The sequence below is a fragment of the Suricata suricatta genome, chromosome 6, assembly GCF_006229205.1.
Source record: "Suricata suricatta isolate VVHF042 chromosome 6, meerkat_22Aug2017_6uvM2_HiC, whole genome shotgun sequence".
Taxonomy (NCBI): domain Eukaryota; kingdom Metazoa; phylum Chordata; class Mammalia; order Carnivora; family Herpestidae; genus Suricata; species Suricata suricatta.
Window position 1 is genome coordinate 113,500,461 of NC_043705.1, and position 16,591 is coordinate 113,517,051.

The 16,591-nt window shown below is 36.2% G+C and overlaps 1 long non-coding RNA gene across 1 annotated transcript in view; it reads right to left on the reverse strand.

Moving 5' to 3' along the window:
• Nucleotides 1-16,591, reverse strand: part of LOC115294107 — a 145,771-nt gene that overhangs the window by 81,529 nt on the left and 47,651 nt on the right. The window contains exon 4 of the long non-coding RNA XR_003909724.1: nucleotides 6,323-6,416. This is a non-coding gene — a long non-coding RNA (uncharacterized LOC115294107). The remainder of the gene's footprint in view (nucleotides 1-6,322; nucleotides 6,417-16,591) is intronic.

Consider the following 16,591-nt stretch of genomic DNA (forward strand, 5'->3'; position numbering starts at 1 on the left):
AGGCTGTGTTTTAGCTTATGGGCAAGTAATACATTGTATCATGTATCTTGAATGTATCATAGATAAGCTGCTATATAACGATCGCCATTTCAGATAATTGTAAAATTAGGTGATTAACTAGTTGTTACATAACCTTCTACTTTCTGTATAAGTCTAATTACATGAAATAGAAGTTGGGGTTCTGATTTTTTACTTTGCTTATCCATTAGGAATGTCATTGTAACTACTGTAGTGTAAATGATGGAAAATAATTGCATATGTTAAAAAATAGTGTTATATTCTAAAAAAAATAAAAAATAAAGTTACCACAAAAAAAATAATAAAGTAAATTCCTGCCTAAAAAAAAAATAAATAAAACCTTCCTGTGTATAAATCTCCATGCTGGAGGACAAACAAAACAAAACAAAACAAAACAGAAACACTTTTTAAAAAACCCAAAACTGAAAGAGTTGGCAGTGGAAGTGTTCCTCAGAGGCAGACTCCAAAATCAGATTTGGAAACTGCTTCACCCTCTGGCCAGTTACTAATGAGCACTGTATTTGGAGTACTGATATTAGTGCAGTTATTAAAACTTTTATTGGTGTTGAAATGAGATGCAGTTGAAGGCTTTTTGTAGATACCAGATGATTGAGATGATTGGTGAAAGTAGTCACTTTAAAAGACTGTGTAGTTAGATAGTTATTTATGAGAATAGTTAAGTCATAGGAGGAAGACAAACTAAGGCTTAAGGTGATCAATTTAAGACGAAAAATAAAAGCCAGGGTACATCACTGGAAACATATTAAAAAAACACAAAACTGAAGACAGAAAAAACCAACCAACTAAACAAACAAACAACAACAACAACAACAACAACAACTAAAAACCACCCTGATGATCAGGCTCAAAAGTTAATTATAAAAAGTTTTAAGGTTACTGGAGAACCTTTCAATCCTGCTATGTCAAGGTCATGACACTGATTGGAAATCAGTAGAACCCTGAGACTTGGAATGGAAATATATAGGTTATTGTGCTCAGAAATTTTGAATCTCTAGATTCTCCAAAAGTCTAAGCCAGCTGAAGTTTTCCACTCCCCATTGCCTGAAGATGACCGGAGAGCTCTGTGTTGCAAGAAAACATGATCCAACCCACATAAGTACCCTTGTCCCCACCCTCCAGTCTAGCATGCTAATAACTGGGAATAAGTCACAATATAACCTGAATAGAAAATTGCTGGGTTGGATAAGAAAGGAAAAGACACTATACACCATGGATCTGCAGGAGATAGCCAATATATACTCTTAGGTCCAGAGAATATGCATGAGTGCTAGATCAAGAGGATGGCATATAAAATAGGATGAAGAAGAATTTATTGAAAAGAGATTACTCTCTTATGATTCAAGGTTTAATACCCAGGGAAAGACCTTGGAAGATATTGCTAACGTATGTTAGAATGGTTCTTGGAAGCTTAGAGAAAGTGGCAGCCCACAATGAGTGATGAAGAAATGTCAGAATTGCCAATGAAGACAGTGGAGGTAAGTATCAAATGATCACAGTGGAGTTGCTAGAAGTTATACAATATGTAAGGCTGAAAAAACTTACCAGTTGACTATGTTCCTCAAGGAGGCCCCGAGGATTGTCCGTTTACCAAAGCTGTACGTTATGTGCTGATGAGAGGAGTGCCAGCACTGTTGGTATGTTCAGTGGTGAAGGTCCTCTATAGGCCACGGCTAAGAGCAGAAGATGCTTTGATAGAATTGGTAGACTTAATAGAAATAAGAATAATAGTTTCCTCAATTAATAGAGGTCAGTTGCAACAGTTAATGATCAGAAACCATTAGGGTGTAACCATTATAATAAGTGGCAAAGAAAACAGAGGACTGTGGAGAAGGATAATGAATAAGTGTTCATGACAGATGGGCAGCCAATCAGGGTATAGCTTAATTTATACAATAAAAGAAAATCAAAGATAGGTGGGTGGGCGGCTCAGGTACATTATTTCAATATCAGAAATTGAATCTGTTTTTTAAATTTAAAAAAAAACCTGTTTTTCTACTTAAGGCAGTTCTTAGATCTGAAACTCAGCTGAAGGAGAGTCAGGGTCCTAATGGGGGGGAGGGGTTCCATGTCAAGTAGAAATCATGGCAAATATATATGATAATGATTCTCTTAGACCTCCAAAAAATACCCTTAGTCATTCTCTGGTACCAGTGTGCACAGAATTCTTGAGGACATTGATACCTAGGAACCTGAAGCATTATCATGAATCCCTATAGAGTATGGGCCAGGTAGTAAATAGAATCCTGTATCAGGTCCAGGTCTGTAGACTTTTCCACTTGTCATTGTGTTTTTTTTTTTGTTTTTTTTTGTTTTTTTTTTAAGCCCCTGAATACCTCATTGAAATGGACATATGCAGGTTGGCAAAACCCTGCATTACTTCATTGGCCTTTAGGGTAGGAACCATATAATAATGATGAAGGCCAAGTGGAAGTCTCTGAAATTGGCGCCCATGCCTACAACACTCAGCCAAGAAAAATTAAAGTAAAAAATTATCTATCCCAGAAGGAGCATCTCATAAATCTCATGTTGATTTTAAAGACCTATAATACACAGAGGTAGTGATCTCTATCATCATTTAGTTCACCATTCTAACCCTTACAAAAAAAGTAAAATAAATTAAATAAGCAGTATATTGTCATAAACTCTGCTGATTAGTATCCCCAATAATCTTTATTTAACATGAATACACATATCATCAAATTTAATATGTCCATTTTTATTGATCATATAATTTAGCTAGAGATTGGATTAAATAGTTGTGAAATTAATTTTTCAAGGAAATCTTTTCACTTTTGGAGTTGAATTCTTTTAGAGGGTCATGATTATATTCTTCCTTAATAATCACTTAATACTTTTCTGCAATGTCTCATTTGTTCAGTTTTTACTTTTACGATTTCTTTCATTTGCAGTATTTATTTACTCCCTTAGCTTCTTTTTCCTCATTCTACTCACTTGAAAACATTTTTTCAATCTCTTTTTCCATTTTACCACTGGTTTTTTTGCTAAGAACTTTAGATGAATGCAATTCAGTGAATTTCCTAAGATCTTCTTTGTCACTTAAAAGAATAACAGAAAGTATAAGAAGATACAATTTCAGAAAAGCAAGTGTTATATACCAGATGTAAAAATTGATGGACTATCAAAAATAAATCAAGATATTATATTATAACTTCCATGATTAGGTATATTTTGATGACAATTTAAAATATAGAAGCCCTAGTCTATATCACTCCTTGATATTTTGCAAACACCAAGATTACCCTTGTCCACTATTGATATGTATGGTTAAGGCTAAGTATTCCTTTAATGGAAGCATTTGCTTTGTAAGGAGTAATTTCAGATTTTGCCTTTGGGTTTGAAATATAGTAAAATAACTTTACTCAATATTACTTCATTTATCCCTTTTCTAAATTAGAAAGAAAAAATACTTAGTAATTTCTTCTCTCTTCAACTAGGTGATAGTTTCATGGATTTTGTTACATTTCTGTTTTCTATGCTTTTTTGTACGTCTGAACTATTTCATAAGTACGAACAAGTATGTGTGTTACCCAACAAAATGCCTTTTTCACTCTGCAAATGGTAGAGGCACAAAGAATAGACAGCTCAAAGACTGTTAAATCATGCAAATAATGCTCAAGCCTGTATTTGTGATGTGCTTTAATTACTGTGGATCTAGACCCTCTGAAGCTAAATAATTAAGGAGAATAAGAAGAAATTATAAGCATGTTAGAGATATATGAGTCTCTTTTTCTGCTAGAGAAAAGCATAAGTCTAACAAGATGAACCTGAGGAATCCAATTAAACTTTTAGAATCACAAATACAGCTCTGAATAAAATTGAAGATTTTTCTCTGATTACTAATGAGAAGACTTCTGAGTGATTTTGCCAAAAGGTTATTTGTTAATTAGAACCAAGTAGAATTATGTCTATGTGGTTCAGAAACTAAGTGAACTGGTGTTACATTAGTATGCATGGAAGAATATCAATTAGAGGAGCCACTGAGGAGTTTTTATTAGGTGATGACTGTAGATACATAAATTTTGTACACAGTTGATGTTATTGTAATGGAAGTATAGCCCTTTAATAGATTCAAGGTAAAAATAATCCTTCCAAAGTAATATATCTTTGTCCAGTTTTACTGAGGTACTACTGACAAAATTGTATATATTTAAGGTGTATGAGATGATGATTAGATATACATCTATATTGTAAAATCATTATCACAAAATTAGTTAATGCAAACTTTGTCTCATAAAGTTACCATGAGTGTGTGTGTGTGTGTGTGTGTGTGTGTGTGTGTGTGTGGTGAGAACATTAAAGATATACTCTCTAAGTAAATTTCAAGTACACAATATAGCATTTTTAATTGTAGTAACCATGCTGTACATTAGATTCCCAGAAAGTATTCATCTTGTAATTGGATGTTTGTACCCTTTGACCAACATCTCTGTATTTCCCCCACCGCCAACCCCTGGAAACTACCATTCTACTCTGTTTCTGTGAGTTCCACTTTTTTCCTTTCATGCAAATTTAATGACCACTTACAAAATATATAGTTAATTTTGTTGTTAAGTAAATCCTATAGGAAAACATGCTCTTATTTACCTATTGTATAAAGTAAAATTCTAATTGCAGCATGGTCTTTGTTTTGGCAACATCCATGTCTTTTAATATCTACTAATTTTTTACCTTTTTTTTATTGTAGCATATTCAGCAAACCTTGAAACACACACATATATAGTCACAAAAGGACCAGAATTCCCCTTGACACATAAGAATAGGCTTGTGTCAAGAATTATAATTCTTGTTAAAAAAATTTTTTTAAAGGGGGCACCTGGCTGGCTCAGTTAGTTAAGCATCTGACTTCAGCTCACGTCATAATCTCATGGTTCCTGGGTTCGAGCCCCACATCAGGCTCTGTACTGACAGCTCAGAGTCTGGAGTCTGCTTCAAATCCTATGTCTCCCTCTCTGTCTGCCTCTCCCCCACTCACACTCTAACCTCTCTCTCAAAAATAAAGAAACATTAAAAAATTTTTAAAGAATTATAATTCTTAAATTATAATTATAATTATTAAATTATATAATTCTTCAAAATTAATTCAAATTGTATCATTTACTTTGTTACAACAATGCAATCATCCTTGGAAGTGTGTCTATCACTAAGCAAGTTTATAAGTAGGATAATGTATGGACTAAATTGTGCTCCCCAAATTCACAGGTAGAAGCTTAGCCCCATGTTGACCCTTGAACAACACAGGCATGGAGCCACTTACACATGGATTTTTTTCAGTAAATAAAGTACAGTACTATAAATGTATTTTCTCTTATGATTTTCATAACATTTTCATGTCTCTAGCTTACTCTATTGTAAGAATACAGTATATATTACATATAACATACAAAATATGTGTTAAGTGAATGTTTATGTTATCAGTAAGGTTTCCAGTCCATAGTATGTTATTAGTAGCTAAGTTTTTAGAGAGTCAAGACTTATAAATGGAGGGGGAGGCATGTGGGTGGCTCAGTCGGTTAAGCATCTGACTCTTGATTTTGGCTCGGCTCATGATCTCACAGTTATAGGATCAAGCCCCATGTTCAGCTTTGTGCTGACTGTGCAGAGTCTGCTTGGGATTCTATCTCTCTCTCTCTCTCTTCCTCTCCCTTGCTTTCTCTCTCTTTCTCTCAATATATAAATAAACATTAAAAAGAAAGTTATACATGGTTTTTTGACTGTGCAGAAATCAGTGCTTCTAATACCCGAGTTTTTCAAGGGTCAACTGCAGCTTCAAGGAACTAATTAAGGTTAAATCAGTCCATAAGAGTGGGATCTTCATTCAATAGGAGTGATGTACTTGTATGAAGAGAAAAAGACACCAGGAATGTGCATGCACAGAAAGACCATTTGAGGACAGAGTGAGCAGGGAGTCAGCTACAAACCAAGAAGAGAGATCTCACCAGAAACTAACCCTGATGGCACCTTGGTCTTTGACTTCCAGCATAAAGAATTGTGGAGAAAATAAATTTCTGTTGTATAAACCACCAGTCTGTCTGGTGTCCTGTTATAGCAGCATGAGTAGACTAATATACATTTGAATTAAGAAACCATATTTTTATGTTAATTTCTCAATGAAAGAAGATTAAGGACATTTGCCTTTCCTTGGTGTCTAAGGATTCTTATCTACTGGGAAATCGAAAGACTTTAATAATTGTGGCTTCTCACCCAAGCAGATCCTGCATCAGCATTAGAACCCCTCAAGGATGTATTGCAAAGGCTTACTTACAATCTTCTTTCATTCCAACAGCATGGTCAAAGAGCTTCTAGTTTTCAGCATTATTCATTATGGTGGTTGACAAGTGTTGATCAAAAGATTCACCCTATTCAAATAGATGAAAATATCAGCAAAACTCTCTATTTGAAATTGCTCTAATAGAGATCTTCACAAAATGTAAAATTCTTTTCTAAGCTCAAATCTTCCTTAAGATTTGCCCTTGAGAATGAGAGTGAACTTACTGATAGTAAGAGCTTCATAAGCTACATCGATTTTTGGCAATACCATTTAAAAAGGCAGTGATAAAAGCCCCTTGTGCTGACGAATTTGAAAAGTTTCATGACAGTTGACAACATTTCTTTCAGATATTTTTGGCTGTGCTTTTAATGCTAATGCATGGCAATATAGAACACAGTAAAACTAGATGTGTTGCCAAGCACTAGAAGTACTTCATCTGTATAAAGAGTTTCCAAAATTTTTCCCAAGTAAAAGTTTAACATTGCAAATAAATTTTTTACCATTACAATGAAGTTGTAGCCCTTGCAGCCTTTGAAAGGGGCTCCTAAAGTAGGGAATCCTACTGGACAACATTATAGTAAACATAGTAGGTAAACACTAGCATTTGACTAAACTGAAAGACTACTTACATTCATGTTCATAAAATCAAAAGTGAATTACATAAGCTTCCAATTTCTGTAGCCATTATATAGCTGGCCTGTTTCAATGGATTATACAAATATATTATCCGTTTTGGAAGGAATGATGCTGTCTGGTTGCAGTATTGTTTTAGCGATTTTTCTCTGCTTTAAGCCATAAACCAGATCGACCATTTAGAAGGTATATATGACTTTACCACAGATCTACATGCACTCAAAATAGTTTTCAAGGTGTTGATATGGGAATGATCTATATTGATTGTAGTCTCTTCTATAAATTTACCTATTTAAAATATATATTAAGCTATCAAAAATTTGGGTAAAAATAGAATGGGATAAAAAAAACTTCCCTAGTAATGTTATCTTGAGTCATAATGGGGACTGGTCAAATAAAGAAAACACATCTGTAGTTCAGCCACTGACATTGTCAAGGAGGCAAAAATTCTTCCCCTACTCCTCTTGATTCTTGTGGGTGGTCTAATAATTAAAGTGACATAAAACAGATTAACAGGAAAAAATCAATTTTGTATGCACTGAAATCTCTTAGATATAGAACCCAAGAAGTGACCAAAGCAGGCTGTTTATCTACCTTTTTGATAAAGAAGTAATACATTTGTGGAGAACTAACAGGAAAGAGAGACTTAAAGTTGGGAGCTAATTAGTGAAGAAACTAAGAGGAATTTGGTTACAGAGATTTGAGCCTGGGTTATCCCTAGTGATAAGGATATCTCTCTACCTCCTGGTGTAGGGAGGACACACTTCACAAGGGAGATTTATTACCTGCTTTAAGGGGCACGGAGAAGAGGGTCACAGTGTCCAAAAATGCTTGCACTGTTTTCTAAATTAACGTTAATTTAAAATAATCAATATGCCACTTTGGCATATTTTGGAGCATCTGGCCCTATGCTCCGTCACAGTCATGTAAACAGATCTGCTGTTCTACTTTTCATTATTTTTGATGTAGAGTAGAGTTAAAGCATGGAAATGAAAGAAGCATACTTGTGCCCTTTGGTGCTCTTCTGAAGCAATCATTCTCAACACCCATACAGTCTTTCCCTCTTCAACCTTCTTCAGTTTTGAGGTCATCAGATACCCCTTCACAGTGAAGGGGTTTGCCCAACAACTCTACACATTAATATTAACCTCATTTAATAGCTTTGTTCTTTTTCAGGAGGAAATGATCTTTGTGAAAATCAAATATGTTACACAAATTCAAGTCCTTAGATATGATGTTTCAAATGTTACTTTATCCTCTTCAAATAATGGCATTAACAACTTCATATTAGATAAAAGTGGATTTTATTCATTGTAGGACTCACAGAAGACATTCTCAATCTCAATCCCTTTGCCACCATAATATGGGTTAAAATATAGATTGCACATTCTTTTTAGAAGATTTTTAATGTTTATTTATTTTTGAGAGACAAAGCAAGAGTGGGAGAGTGGAAGAGAGAGAGGGAGACACAGAATCCAAGACAGGCTCCAGGCTCTGAGTTGTCAGCACAGAAACCAACATGGGACTCAAACTCACAAACTACAAGGTCAAGACCTAAGCTGAAGTTAGACAACAGACTGAGCCAGCCAGGTGCTCCAACACATGCTTAATAAGCATTTCCAAATTATAGGCTATGGCATGATTTGTAGATTTATTAAATAAGTAAAAAGTTTTACTGTGATATTTATGATGGGTCTATTAAAAAATAACCTTGATGGGCAAGAGAGGAGAAGGTAAATTTGATAACTTTTCTGTATTCAATTGCCAAGAGGAAGTTGAAAGGACTTCAAATAGGTTAAAAATCAGTGAGTATAATAAGCATGTGTTAATTTTATTTATTGTCTTCTTCCTACAGTATTAAGTGCAAATAGATGAATAAGTTATTTTTGAATGAATGAATGAAGAAATAAAAGAAAATATTACTATAGCCATTTTCATCAGAATATAAGAATAATTCTATAATCATATAGGTTCACTAGTTATTTATACTACATAAGTACTTGGAAAGATACCATTTTTACTTTGTTGGTCAGGTGTCCTAGAATGAAATGGTCATGCATCATGCCCAGATGTAAGTATTTCATACTTAGGCAAGGGTCCACAAAACCTATGTAATTATATATTTTCCATTTTTGCTATTTTCTTCTTATTTTATTGTCACCAACTTCATACTAATTATTGCTTTCATGTGCTAAATGGAAAATATATTATCATGAGGTAGTCTTTTTGCTAAAGATTTAGATTCTTCCTTCCAGTGAAGTTTGAAGTGAAGAATAACTAGCAATTAAGGATTCTAATTCTTCTAAAATTGTGTTTTTTAACTTGGGGTCAACTGTCCTTCTGGGCAGAGATCCATGAGAATTTTACAAAAATTTAAGTACATTTGTTTATATTGTTTTCTAAGGAGAGAACCTAAAACATTTCTTAGACTCTTAAAGTGTATAAGGCTCCCAAAATGTCCAATATACACTGCCTATTTTCCAGGTTACCAAGGGGATTAAGGCTCACCTTTTCAGAGATCTACATAAGTGATATTAACATAGTGAAGATAATCTAATCCATACATTATAACAGTCAATGGATTAAATTATACCAAGGTATTGAGCAAGATATATTCCATAAACATTTCTGATTTCTTTTTCAGTCTCAGACAGGAAGAAATATTTGGAAATTCAGGTTGTTTCTTTCACTGATAGATTTAAGGGTGAGCCAAAATAGCTATTATAATGATCCTTTGGAACATCGATTAAGAAGAAAGACTAACAAGTTGTGACACTTGGTTTGCTCTTTCACTATACTTCTTTCTCCCAATATTGTGAATGACCTATAGCCACTGGTGTTTGAAAAGTTCCAAAATGAAACTAAATTAGAGAAAGATTTCTATTTAGGGCCATCTTTGTGACATCTTAGGAAAATCTTTTAACACTCTTATGTTTTTAAAGGGCAAGTAGTAAGCTATAATTATACTTGTTGAACTGGATTATGTCTGCCTCCATAGTATACCATAGACAATATTTTGCTGACAAAAAAAAAAAGAAAGAAAAAAGTTGAAGAACACAGCTGTTGTATTTAATTGAAGCACAACTTGCCAGGAGTTCTAAGGGGTAATAATTGTATTGGATTTGTTGGAAGCATGATCTTCCTAACTCTGCCCAGCATGTAACCACTTCTCACTCTGAAAATTACAAATGCATCAGCATCAAGTTGTGCAGTGAAATAAACTTAACACTTGGGAAGACAGTTCCACTTAAGGGAGACTATATTCTTTTAAACCCCTTGTGTTGACTTTCTCTACAGGTAAAGTATAAAGGCATGTGTATATGTGGGTTTCTTTATTAACTAATGCTAGAAGAATATAAAGATGAGCATGGTTTCTCTTAAGATTACATGAGTTTAAAAGGGATATAGTATCATAAACTACAAATATACTATGTGATAAAAAGAAAAGAGATGAGTTTATGGTAAGACTATAGGCTACATTCAAAGACAGTAACTGTGGGCAGGATTGTTAGTTTTGGTGACAGATAAAATGGGAAAGCCTTCAAGAAAGAGGAAACACCTGGCTTGCATCTTGAGGAATAAGTAGGATTTCATTAAATTTCTCCATTTAAAACAAAACTTCAAGGGCAAGTATAAAAAATGGCATCAATAGCTTAAAACTAAACACTAAACTCATAAAAGTATGCTTATAATGAGCACTGAGTAATGTACAGAATTGTTGAATCATTGTATTCTCCTCCTGAAATATAACACTCTATGTTAACTATACTAGAATTAAAATAAAAAATTTAATAAAGTAAAAATAGATGCTAAATAGAAAAAAGATCTAGTATAAGAATGTACATCCCATGAAATGATGAGTTATGGAGATGAAATATACTATGTCCCACAAACACTATGGTCCTGAACTACAGGCCTGGCATCTAGGGTATTACATTACCGAGGACATTCCCTGGACTCTTAAGTTGAGATCTGGAACTATGAGGTGCTCTCACAGTCCACCATCTGCTGGCATGTCCAGGTATTAGCTGCCAGCCTGGCTGATGGTGGAACTGCCACACTCAACCTCATAAGACCAAGTATCTTTGTTAAATTATGGGGAAAGCATTTCTGAACTGAAGGCATATGATATATGTTAAGAACTTAACTGAGATATGTTAAGAAGACATCTAACTGCTTGCTGTGAATATAAGCAAATTAAAAAGCAAGATTAAGGGGTAAACTTTTTTTTATCATCCTGCTGGGTGAGGAAAAACAGGCAAGCTACCATGTGTGTGTGTGTGTGTGTGTGAGTGTGTTTGGGGTAGAAAAGGGTATTTCAATGACTGAAAGGAACTTTTTTGCTTACTATTCTCTTATTTCTTACTATTTTTTTCTATATAAATAGTTTCACTTTTATAATGATCTCTAGCTTCACCTAGCACTGGGGAAGTTTAGAATATGAAGTTCAGAGATGGCATCAGAAGCCATGATATCAAATGCGTTGTGTTACAGCAAAGTGAGAAGATCAAAAAAATAGGAATTCATATTTCCTAAGGGTCAGAGAGATCAGGATTTTTTTTCCCTAAAGCATTCAGCTGGAAAGAGCCCAGGTCTTAACTTGAACATGCTCAGTTTGAGTCTGCATTCCACACTCCCAGGATGTTTGCACTCCACAGGCTCAGGAGGAAGGGAATTACAGGATGAGGTAACAGCACATGAAAAGGCAGAGAGCCTCAGAAGACCTTGAGTGTGAGTCAATGTTGTTTGAGAATAGTGGCAAGTGGTGATAAAATTTGTTGCATCCAGAACATAAGTGACTCTGCATGCAGGACTGAAACAATTTAGACTTTTGTCTGGTAGTCATAAAGGATTATTAATTTTTACTCATAGGGGTGATTAGATTTGTGTGTTAGCAATATTACTCCAATGGCAGCTTCAGGTATAGATTAGTCTAGACGCAGGGCACAGGAGGCTAGGTGAGAGGTGGAGGAAACATTGCAGGTTGGAGACACACTGTAAATTTAGGAGATCCCAGCATTGTGAAAAGGAAAGAATTACTTTGACATTTTGTAGTTAAAACTAAGAGGCTTGGTTTCTAACTTGTTACTTGAGGGCAGGGGTAGATTTAATAGGACACCAAAGTTTATAGCTTGGGTGATTAGACAGAAAATGATGCCATTACTGAAACTGCAAACCCAGTGGGAGGAAAAGGAGATTGGAGGAGGACCATGATGGATTAATTCTATTTTAGATACCTTGGCTTAAATGTGTTCATGAAAATTCCAGTAGAAGATAGCCAAGAGGCAGTTGATAATTTCCGTGGTGTAATATAACAGTTTTCTTCTTCCTGATGTGAATTTCAGATTAGGCATTTCTGACCAATGTTGCAGCTCTCCTGCAAGTACTAATGGATATAATCAGGCTTATGCCACATTATTTTAACCCAGTGTTGCCAAAGTCACTGAGTTCACCTGCATCATCCCTGCATCAAGGGAAAACAAGGAAAGATCAGCTTGTGAGGTTATTATGGCTTCCTCCTGGAGACAGCTCAGTAGTTGCACACGACTTCTACTCACATTCTATCGGCAGAAATTAAATCACATGACCACAAGGGAAGCTGAGAAAAGTATTCTAGCTCATGTTCAGTTATTGTTATTGTCTAATATGCATGAATCTCTGTGGATACATGAATTTAGGACACATCAGCCAATGGGGCTGAGAGTTGAAAAGAAGAGAACACAGTGCACCGATCTGGCCAACAGGGGTCCTTTTCCTCGGTGCCAAGTTTTGGGATTCCCCCATGTATTGCAAAACTTTTTCATGGTCATTATAATATTTTTTAGAAATTCACTAACTGGTTATTAAGGGGGAAATTATGGGAGAAGAGCTTATGAGCTAAACTGAGGCCATAGGCGAGAGGGTGCCAGGTGAGAGCCTGCACATGTGTGCATGTGGAAGCGAGGAGAAAAGTGTGGCCTCTCCCCTGAGAATCCAGAGGAAGAGAGGCTGATGCTTAAAAAAAGTTGACAACCCCAAGTCACCCAGATGGAATAACTAGGGAGCCCTGGGTCCCCAGATAACCGCCGTCACTCTGCATACTTCTTGGCTGGTACCTTTTAGGGAGGTATTAAGAAAAGCCAAGACTCCCTAAGTTGGAAGGAGTAAGGTGTCTAGAAGACAAGCTTGCCCATCTCTGGGGAGCATGACGAGACCAGCCCTTACACTGGGCTCAGGGGTATCCAGTCACTACACTGGAATCCTGGGCCTGCCCTAGCTTTTACCATGCTGTGTCCCAGCCAGTATTTCTAACTGTTCAAGTTAGGGCTACCCAGAGAAAGCCACGGACCTTATCCTTGAGGTCATATGGGTGATGCCTGGGAAGTGGAAATCTGGGGCAGGCCCCACCCGAGTTATCACTTGAGTTATAATTATAAACTATATAATTATGTGATATGTTGCCTCCATTTGTACTTTTGCACTGGAACTTGCAAATTGGGGGGGAGAACATGGTAAATGCAATAATCACAGGTAAAATATGGAGAGAAATGAGTGAAGGGAGTAGCAATGTGAACCTTGGGGAAAATCGGCATTAGAGAACTATCATGGAAGGCTGCCGGAGACGGGAAATGAAGAGAAAACTGGAAAGAGCTGGGTTGTAGATGTTAAAGGGGAGAGGTTCTCATGAGTGATGTATTCTCTCAAGCACCACAGAAGGGTCAAGAGGCATATGGAATAAAGAATGGCTAATTAAATGTAGTTCTCTGGAGAGTCAAATGAGTCAGACCAAAATAAAAATTTTCTCTTGACAAAGCAGAGTTTTCCCTATAGTTCTTAGGCAAGGAGCAGGTGGCTGGGAGTCAACTTGGCAAATCAGGGCCAGGGATGGGTAGGGAGACCTCAGATTTTCCTGGTAGAACTTTTAACAGTTTATTACCTTTATGGTCTGTATTAAGTAACGTTTCTACTCCTCTTCCCCTACCCTCCTTCTTCTTTTGACTGTACCCTTTTGATAGAACTGACCTCCCAAATAAAGTATGTGCTTTAATGCTAACTGACATGAATCACTGCTTTATTCCAGCAGTTTCAATGGGAACTCAATTACCTCCCTGCCGGGTTCTGCTCCATGATGTACTTTGAAATGCAGAACTTTAATTCGGGTTATAACTCAGCTTTTCCAGGTAAAGAGAATTGACTTCAAGACTTACTGAATCTTGAGCAGTTTTCTGAACACCATTTTTAGTGGAATTAAAACACTTTCTTAGTATTTGTTGAAGACTGTTCTTCAAAATGAAGATAGGCAGAACCTATGATTTTTAGTGGAATTATAACACTTTCTTAGTATTTGTTGAAGACTGTTCTTCAAAATGAAGATAGGCAGAACCTATGATCTTACATAAAATGCACATCAACTGTTCCAGGGATCCTTGTCTATGTGGGGTTTAGGTAACAATGACATATTCTATCACATAGCAGTCCTGTCCCATCTGACTTGTGCATTCCTGGTGCCTCTTGGAGGATAAACCTCTCCAGAAAGTTTTTCAAGGCATGCAGTAGTTGTATGAACTCTGTCATCAGTTCCTGAGAAGATTGCCACAGAGAAATATTATCTTCACCACTGACACTTTCCCAGGAAGTAAAGGCGTGTCTTTCAGGGAAGCCTTGACATTATCACACCTGCTTTTCAGAGACGCAGCCCAGGGTGTGAGCTGCCAGGTGAGCATATCCTCAGGTTCAAAGAAGTGAGTGTCCTTGTGCGAAGCCACTGAGTTCCTGGAAACAATTGGGGACGTACCCACAGAACATTCCTGTCTCTACTCTGTGATGAGGAGGGACTGACTATGGAGGAAGCAGAGTGGGGATGCAAGGCCACTGATTGATTTCATTCCCTCTTCTGTTTCTCTTCCTCAGTAAAGTGCTCATGATTAATTTTCTCTCGTTACCATATAGGGAGAAGAGGGTAAAGCCCTGTGTTTAGTTACTAAAGTAATAAAATATCATTCAGGTCACCGAAATAGGTGCACATCCAGGTATCAGGCCTTTTGTTCTGTGGAAATAATAAATCACAGGCAGGAAATGATCAGGTTTGGGAGGGCATTTTACTCAGTTGTCTTCATTTTCATGTTTATCTAAGTATTTGGCTATCAATATCTCCCAGTCATGGATTTTCATAGATCTGAACTAAAATTTGTAAAACAGCATGAAGAATTCACTTGCCGTTGTTGAGTTCAACACTGTGGCGAAAGTGGAAAATGCAAATTTTATAATAAACATGAACACCTGGTCTATGTCAGGAGCTATGTGTTTTGTTTAACTGGTGCAACACGATGAAGCTTAATATTATATCTCCCCCATTTGATTATGCTGTACAACAAGAGATTGCTATTATTCAACCATTTTGTCCCTATAGAAATGGAAATATCAAACCATTCAACCTAATACATATGAGAGGAAGTCCTTCCCCAGAACCAAAGGATCACGGACTAGTAAATGGAGGAACCTAGATTTGAATTTAATAGTACATTTTCCTCTTCAATGTATGCTATACACTCACTCATTTTATATATGCATATATACATACATATTTCTGTGTATATATGCATACATATATGGATATATGAATATACATATAGACTTACACATGTGTGTACATATCTGTAACATTTTATTTGTAGGAAGACAGTACATATTTCTTAGGTATTTTGAAAAAGGCCCAAATAGATAGAGATAGGAATCTTCTACTTTTTGTACTTTAACCCTGACTTATAAAAGTGGCTCATTATTTGTCATACATGCAGTTATCATTGCTACTCCTCCTCCCAGTACTTTATTTAATTCTAGTCTTTTATTTAGCCTACACTCAACGTGATAGGTAACCTTGTGACCTCAATACTTTAAAAAAAAGAATCTCATTTCCCTCTACTCTTCATATCATTGCAGAACATCTTCCCTTTTTACTGTGCTTCATCCTATTCGAACAGCTTGTCTTCCTAACAGTGGCCTTCAGGGAGCCTATTCTTGGTTTTAAGGAGACCAATCTACAGTTATTAGTGGGAGTTGTTTACATTAGCATCACTGATGTCCTCTATATATTAGACTGTACCTTCTACCCAAGAAGTGACATTCAGTTAGGACAAAATCACTGTCAGCAAAACACTCTCCTCTGTGGTCTCTAGACATTCTCATTTGACAAACTAAACATACTCTTTCAAAGATTGATGCTATTTTTAATCAATACTTACCAAGCGTATGCAACATGGGGATAGGGATTGTTTGACAGAAGGTAGATTTCATTCTTTTTAATTTTATTATGTCAAACACTCATATGCAAAGCGGTATGAGTTAATTATCTAGGTAATTCAAGCTGAGTATACTTTTGCTCATGCTGCCTATTGGGAAAGGGCAGTCTTATACTTGTGATATTTTAATTTCGCCTCAGCCACATAAAGATGGGCCTTTGACCTGGACACCTCCTTACTATGAGACAAAGGGCCCTCACAGCCTGTGTTGGAATTAGCACCTCCCATAGGCATACCTTTCCCTGTGTCAGACTCAGTGTGTGCCCCTTTGTACTGACTAACCGTGTGCTCCTACAGCACCTGGTCAACCTCACTGCCATATCTGTACCCTGTGGACAGGTGTTGAGGACCT